This window comes from Calidris pugnax, unplaced genomic scaffold (genome assembly GCF_001431845.1).
Source record: "Calidris pugnax isolate Ruff unplaced genomic scaffold, ASM143184v1 scaffold182, whole genome shotgun sequence".
In the NCBI taxonomy this organism is placed as follows: Eukaryota; Metazoa; Chordata; class Aves; order Charadriiformes; family Scolopacidae; genus Calidris; species Calidris pugnax.
In genome coordinates, this window is record NW_015090968.1 from 1,834,675 (window position 1) to 1,842,863 (window position 8,189).

The 8,189-nt window shown below is 49.0% G+C and overlaps 1 protein-coding gene across 1 annotated transcript in view; it reads left to right on the forward strand.

Annotated features, from left to right (window-relative positions):
* The first annotated feature begins 7,889 nt into the window (after window positions 1-7,889).
* The window catches only part of LOC106894142 (syntenin-1), a 16,613-nt gene continuing 16,313 nt past the window's right edge, over window positions 7,890-8,189 (forward strand). The window contains exon 1 of the mRNA XM_014952655.1: window positions 7,890-8,043. The gene's annotated coding sequence lies outside the window, so the exon portion shown is untranslated. The remainder of the gene's footprint in view (window positions 8,044-8,189) is intronic.

An 8,189-nucleotide genomic window follows, 5' to 3' on the forward strand; every position in this document is an offset into this window, starting at 1 on the left:
AGTTTCTACCACTTTTCCTTCAGATCCGTATATGAGCACAGGGATTGTTCTCTGAGAGCACTGTTAGTGGACTGCTGCTTGCCTGTTGCCTGGGCATGGGAAATGATGCCTACAACAGTTGTACATAAATGTGTCTTTTAATGTAGATCCAAGCTTTATTGGACTGTGCAAAACGTGAAGAACTAGATGAAGTGTGGGGCACACAGCTATGGCACTGAGCCACATTTTACACTTCCAAGGGAAAACACACATGTCCTTCTACTACCAGAATTACTTGAATATTGTATTTCCCCCATCTCTATGTGCTACTTTTTATATTGGAGTATTTATTGGAGGATACAAATGAAGAATTGAAGAGTGAGTGCCTTTCTATATTGCAACAGAGATCTGCCAGTCATGGCTTCAATCCTTTTCTGTGATTTATTCCTCTTCATGATCATAGTTCCATGCAGCCAGAGCTTTTTTTCCTTTTTTTTTTTTTTTTTTTGGCTAAAGGGTACTGTGGCAGCGAACAATGTCTGCATTGTGCAGAAGAGAGGCAAAACGAGGCATGGGGTTGTAACAGGCATAATATGAAAGCAACTTCAAAGTGTGAGGCTGCTCAACTGTCCAGATTAGATTAAAAAGAGATGAACATGGGACTACATAAACAAGCTGTCCAAAGCACAGCCCACCAGCTTTACATGTGAATCAGCCTTCTGGCCTGACAAAATCGGTTTGCAACTGAATGCAGATGGCTAATTTGAAAAAATATCTATCTGTGATGATGTTTGACAAGTAATTCTGATTTTCCACTATCAGAATTCTGTAATATTGCATTTTACTCATTTCTTCTTATATGCTTTTACATAATTTTTTAACTTAAATAGGCAAAGACCAGAGATCTACCTCTTACAGCTTTGCTTTACAGATGAAAAGAGTTAAACCACAGGTAGAAAGACAAAAATGAAAAAAAGAAATGCAGAAGAAGAACATGGTAACGTAGGAAATAAAAACTGATGGATGAGAGGTGACAGGTCGGTGTCGCAGAGAATGGGAGCTGAGGAAGATAAAGACAAAACACAAGGTAAAAGACAAGCTGGGAAGTTTACAAACGGGAACAAATGATTGCTTTTCTTAACAAATGGACAAATATCAGTGCTCCTGTAGCCATATGACTCAAGCCTCTGCTCTCAGAAATTTAAACAGGTTTGCTGGAGTCAGAAAAGCGGTGGCAGACTTCCAAAAAAAACCCCCACTCCCGAGGTAGGGAAAGCATCTGACTTGCTGAGTCAATGCAGAGGCAGCTCCCCAGAAAAGCGAGGGCTTCGTGCCAAGGCCAACACGTGCCTTCGGATGAGCCGCCTTCTCATCGCTCACGGGAATTCAAGTTCCCACTACGGTCCCCCCCCAAAATGTTCAGGTTGGTCTAAAAGACTCGCAGAGGTGACAGACGTGAAAGGGAAATTCTAATTAACTGCTCAGACGTGGTAATTTGTGACCGAGGAATGATCTGGCACGGAGGGCACGGAGGCTCAGCTGCCAGAAGGGGTTAAACTGGCTGGAAGCAGGAATGCCAGAAACGGAACAGAGTCCTTGCAAGGGAGTGAAGTTTCCCTTGGTGATGAGATAAGGAACAGCCTCAGCATTGTCTTGTAGCCATCCTGGGACTGGAGTTCTCAGGGGACAACTTTGGGCAGCAGAGCTGGGCTGGGGGATGGACCCGGTGCTGGGCTGAGATGCCCCATGCAACTGCTCTCCTCAGGACTGATGCTGGTGCAAGGGGATACGAGGAATCTGCTTGTGACACATCTTTGCAGACTCCATGTATAACCGCCTACTGTGGTGGGACTCTGCCTAATGCATAGCTCATGAAACTTTTCTTTTCACGGAATCACAGAATCGTGGAATTGTCAGAGTTGGAAGGGACCTCTAGAGATCATCTGGTCCAACTCCCCTGCCAAAGCAGGGTTGCCCAGAGCACATCACTCAGGACTGCATCCAGGCGGGTCTTGAAGATCTCCAGAGAAGGGGACTCCACGACCTCCCTGGGCAGCCTGTTCCAGTGCTCCGTCACCCTCACCATAAAGAAGTTTTTCCTCATATTTGAATGGAACTTCCCATGTTCCAGCTTGAGCCCATTGCCCCTTGTCCTGTCGCTGGAAACCACTGAAAAGAGTCCGGCTCCAACATCCTTCAACCCACCCTTTAGATACTTATAAACATAAATAAGGTCTTAAGCTTTTATATTCAAGCACAAAGGTGTGTTTAATTCATTGCAAGGGGTACCATAAAAATTCTCCAACAGATGCCACCAGTGAACCTCAGTGAAGTGGCTGACGTCACTGTGGACCAGGGAGACCAGCCCCAGCTCTCCTTTGCCTCTTCTGCCAGAGGTTACAGCCCCAGAAGCCGGAGCAGTGCAAGAGAGGCACCCACTTCCACCCCACCACCCCAGCCCACAGGCTGGTGTCTGCTCAAACTTATCCTCAGTAGCATTTTAAGACAAAGTGCCAGGTTCCCATCAAGGCATCAGAGCTCACTTTCCTCACCCTCCCTTGTGCCCTCTGTTCATGAAGTGCCAAGGAGAGGTGGCCGTGGTGTCCTCCTCAAGTGTGCTGTTTCCCTAATGATCTCAGTGGAGCTTCTTGGGCAGTGGCACTCAAACCCACCTAAATTCCTGCTGCATTTTCAGTTTCAGCTGACTGCAGTGTACCACTGTGACCCAGCAGAGGCAGAACACAGATGTATGCTCCACATATTTACATATTTTATTTACATTTTACGTTTATTTACATATTTTGAGGGCAGAGAGATCTGTCTATAACCCTCTAGTCCGGCTTCACGCTTCATCTAGACCACAGAATGTCACCTAAATCAGAGACCATAACCTTGGCCTGAACCAGGCAGTATCTAATGGGAATGCATAAAGCGTTGATTTAGAGACACTGCGAAAAGGAAAAAACACTGATTCCCTGGGGAAGCAGTTAAACAGTAAAAATTACCTCTGCTGTGAAATATACACCTTATTTCTACCATGCCTACCTTCTGTTTCCAGTCTTTACAACATGAAAACCAAGAATACAGATTTTTAAACATTGAAATGTGTATGTCAGAGATTGGAAAGGGTTGTTCAGGCTATTTAAGTCCTTTCCAGCAAAGTCCTGCTTGTGGAATTAGGCGCAGGAAGAGCACAGCCACCCCTCCCGCCTGCCCAAACCCACCCCTCCCTCGGCTCTCCTTCCTGCCGCCTCTCTCCTAGGACTGACTCAGGGTCGTGGATGAAGGAGCCTGTTGTCTGTGGGACCTCTGCTTGGTGAAGGCTGGAAGGTGTCTAATGAATGAGGAGGGGAGAGGAACATCTTGCTGCTCAGGGCTGAGTTGGATGAGGGTGAGGAGTTGGATGCTGTTCCCACCTCCGCCGCGGCGCTCTCCTGCGGTGACAAACAAGTCCTCTCGCCAGGCTCTCCACAAGCGGTTCCTGTGTTTTCCTCATTTTCCAGTTGCCCCACAGGGGCCCTAGAGTCCAATTTGCAGAAGTGTTGGGCGCACGCAGCCCTGAGTGAAGTCGGGAAGGCGGTGATTTAACAAAAAATCTTCTGTGTTCTCACAAACACGAGAAACAGGGTTTGGAGAACTGAGAGCTCAAAATAATGCATTAGGAGCAGATCCAGCTTCGGTGCCTGAATTCCCTGTCTGTATCCTGGGAATAATGATAGAAAACTAGTAATTGTTTGCACAGCGCTCAGACACCAGGGTGTTCCTTAGAAAAGACGGTGACAACATGAGCATTTCCATCTTTAGAGCGGAGTTTGAATAGCAGACAGGAAATCAGGCATGAAACTGCCAAGCGAACAGGGGGAAATTATACACACACTGAGCACCATCCTCCCCGTGGGCTGGGGAGGGGACAATGACAGTAATATGGTATATTGCCCTTAAGGGACAGGATCAAACGTATACCAACAGGGAATCAGAGCAGAGTGACCCAGGCAATTCTAATTCCAGCAGTTTCTAATGTTAAGTACCTTCCTGGAGCTCAGCTCCTGCAATGTAATTTCTTCTGTCCGGCAGGGCTTGACGCCGAAATTCTTGTTTCTATATGCAAACTCCAAAAATTGTTTACAAAGTCTAGAGGCGTCCGGGCAGAGGTCAGCGCAATGTACACAGTTATTTAAACTGGTTTGGGGCGGGTTTGTTCTAGAAATGCAAACAACACGTCAGGGCTCTCCTTGCACCTGGCTTAGAGCAGGACCCGTTAACTCCCTCTTAACTACCCCAGGCACAGAACCGCTTTAATGCAATTATCCTACCTCCAGCCCTGACGGGGTGCTATCTTGCATAGTTTGTACGTGTTTTGAGCCACCGTTCATAATATCTCATTGTCGAATGGGTGGAGAGTTTCCTAACGAACAAAAGCACAACTTCTTTCCAGCTTCAAAGGAGAAATGTGAATTTTTTGGGTAAGAACCATGTATTATTTTATTATTATTTTTGCAACAGCTGAGACTGATACCGATCAGTAGGCAGCTTCTATTATTCTTCGAAAGTTGGCACGAGACTAGTAAAAAAAAAACCACACAAACAGTAAATTGACAATGGAAAATTACCACACTATTGCCCATGGGTGTTCTAATTTCAACAGGCAAAACCTGATAACTCGGCCATTCGTTCCACCTCACTCAAACAATAGATAATCTCTTTGCAAATACCTCAGGAACTAATGAAGAGCCATTTGTTTGGGCGATTCTCCTCTGATTCTTCAGAGCTCCCCAGTCTCAGTGGAGTTCTTAGAAAGAAACAGGCTCTTCTGCTGCCCCTCTCCAAACTCTGGGGCATGGAAGTATCTTCTTTGTCCCAGGTCCTTAGTTCATGTCACAGAGTGACTGAGGTGTCTGCCATCCCCTTCCAAGCTCTGGTGTTTCCCCGGGAAGGAAACAAGACCAGAACAGTAGCTGGAATTGCTTTTGGTCTGTGTGTCTGAAGGATGAGGACCCGGAGACATGCCAAACTGCCCTGGTTGCACAGATTAGACATAGCCATTTTCCAGCAATTACCTTTCTGCTTTACCATGTTTTGTTCCTATATTTAAATGAACAAAATTTTGAGAAAACTTTTCAGTACAACGAAGTTAATCTTTCTCTGTCCAAAAACTGTTCTTAAGCAAGAAGCAGCAGCCTCACACGGTTCTTCAAAATCTTTCTTGAAAATGTGCTTCATGATATGTTTGGAGATGAAGATGATGAGATTCATTTTTGTCACCAAGGTGGATGTCCCCCAAGGTGAACGTGGTGCCAGAGCTACAGGCTGTAACCCAGACTTTCCTTGTTCTTAGATTGGTAATAGTGCACACAGAGCAAGGAAAGACCAAAGCTTGCCCAACAAGCAATAGACCATATGGAGGCAAGTGTTTGGGCTAGGATATCATCATAAAGAAAAATGAAAGCCCATTGGAGTCTCCTGAGAAAAATCAGGAAGCATGCATTGACAGTGCAGGTCTGACATCCACCGACAAAAGCTGCCACCTTGATAGCAGGCTGGCATGAAAGACCATGACAAGAGATAAAGTAATGCAGAAAACAGCAAATAACAACCTGGTTTTCTCAAGAAAATAGCAGTGTCTTCGCAATGAGAGGGGCATTCAATGCCAAGCTAAAGGAAAACATTGCTCTTCATGTGTCAGCACTGGCACCCAGCAGAACTGGACACACTTCAGCAATTTCCACGCTATATGGACACTACAGCGGTCTTGATTCTCTGGGGTGGGTACAGGGTTTCACCATCCTGAGCTTGTTGCAGGATGAGGAGTTACACCTTCATTCTGAGCATGCAGAGTTCTCAACTTCTCACTGTCAAGAATCACTTTTGGCTATGCAGAAAATTTAACACTACAAAAGCAGTAATCACCTGCTGTTATTACGCCAGAGCTGGATTCCCTCCTTCTCTCCTGGCCCAGAAGGCACCTAACACAGGATTTGGTGAACTCGTACCCTGAACCCAAAATTGCACTTCATACACATGTAATGATCTGTAGCCATGTGACTCAGTAGCTGATTGTTCAGGTGCTGGCAGGCGGGAAGCTGCCAGGCCCAGCTGATGGTTGGGTATGGAAAGAGGAGCTTCTGAGCAGCCGGAGAGCTGCTGTACCTCTGTATTCAGCGCTACGGTGGCAGCTACCCCCATCCTACACACCCCTGTGGTCCTCACCAAAGACGATGGAGAGGATCAAGAAACTTATAAGGACCGGAAAATACACGTTGCAACACAAATCTCTGTTCAGCTTAGCTAGGGTTATAATTGCAGAGGCAGCTCAAATGATGAAACAACCTGTTAGTGCCAGACAGAAGGGAATCACCCTTCCATCATTCCTGTTTCTCCTTCCTCCTCCTCCTTTCTCCTGTTTGCAGTCACACCCTCCCTTCCCCTGCTCTGGTTGGAGCTGGTGCTTTCGTTGCTGGTTTGGCTCACTAACCCAACAGAAAAAACATTCATGTTTTTTGATGGATTTGATTTCTGCTGGCGCAGTGAGTTAAGTTGTCCCATGGAAGAGCTCGACAAGTGCTGGGACAGGCTCAGGACAGGAGAAAGGCTAGAGGTGGGAGCAGACCTCCTTCCTTGGCGCTGGTTAACTGACAAACTCCTCCACTGAATGCCCTGGTTTCTTAGCTGAAGGGAGGCTTTGGGACGCCCAGTATGTTTAATTATCTACATGATGAACAGGGTTTGACAACAGGGAAAGGCAGTGGCAAGGAATCCTAGCAAAGAAGGACTTTAGGGACTAAAAATTTATGCTAGAGAAGTTCATAGAATCACAGAATGGTTAGAGTTGGAAGGGATCATCGAGTTCCAACCCCCCTGGGGACACCTCCCACCAGACCAGGTTGCTCAAAGCCCCATCCAGCCTGGCCTTGAACACTTCCAGGGATGGGGCAGCCACAGCTTCTCTGGGCAACCTGTTCCTGTGTCTCACCACCATCACAGGAAAGAATTTCTTCCGAAGATCTAATCTAAATCTCCCCTCTTCCAGTTTAAAACTGTTAGCCCTTGTCCTATGACTATGACTACAGCTCCTGACAAAGAGTCCCTCCCCATCTCTCCTGTAGGCTCCTTTCAGGTACTGAAAGGCTGCTATAAGGTCTCCCCGGAGCCTTCTCTAGGCTGAACAACCCCAGCTCTCTCAGCCTGTCTTCATAGGAGAGGTGCTCCAGCCCTCTGATCATCTTCGTGGCCCTCCCTGGAACCTATTCCAACAGGTCCACGTCTTTTCTATGTTGAGGACTCCAGAGCTGAACACAGTGCTCCAGGTGGGGTCTCTCGACGGCAGAGTAGAGGGGCAGAATCACCTCCCGTGACTGTGGAGTAATTATGGTACAAAAGCCTCTTTACGAGCGTGTTCTGGGGATTTTCCTGCTGCTGCTGTACTTTGCACGACACTTTCCCCAGGGGAGCTTCTCCGGGAGATGTGCTGGCCTTCAGAGATGTATGGGTGGCAGGAGGCCCATGCCGGCGCTGGGCCGCGGGCCAGGTGAGGTGGTCACCTTGGCTCTGAGGTGGCCCAGCCCAGCCGGGAAACGGCAAACCAAAGCCGAGACAAGGCACCTGGCAGGATTTTTACTACAGGGAGGGAAAAAAAAATATTGGAAAAGTGATAGAAAATTATGCTTTTTTTTATTCTCCGTGGAGGTGACAGCTGTGGGCCCTGAAAGGCAAAGGCGTGAGGCGACGGCAGTACAACAGTGCAGGGCGCCCCGCAGGCGGCCAGCAGGGGAGCGGGACCACCACCGCCGTTTCTAACGGAGCTGGGCCACCGCCGCCCGCCCCACAGCCGCCAGCGGAGGGTGAGGGTCCCGGTCCCGGTCCCGGTCCCGTGGAGCCCCGTCCCCACCCGCCGGGCCCGGCCCACTCCCGCCGCCGGCGGAGCATGCGCGGGGCCGGGCCAGTTCCGCCACCGCCCCCGCTCCCCTCATAGCGGCGCGGCCGGGACCGACGGGAGACGCTGCTGCCGCCGCTTCTCCTCTCTGCGCTAAGGACCCCGACGAACGGCAGCCGCTGCCTGGGCCGGAGGTAAAGGAGGGGCTTGGGCCGGCTGCCCGGGGCCCCTCTCCCGCCGCCCTTTGTGTGTGGGCCTGGGGCGGCGGCCTGTCCTCGGCGGAGGGAGGGAGGGAAGGAGGGGGGTGGGCTGCGAGCATGGCGGAGCCGGGGGGGGGGGG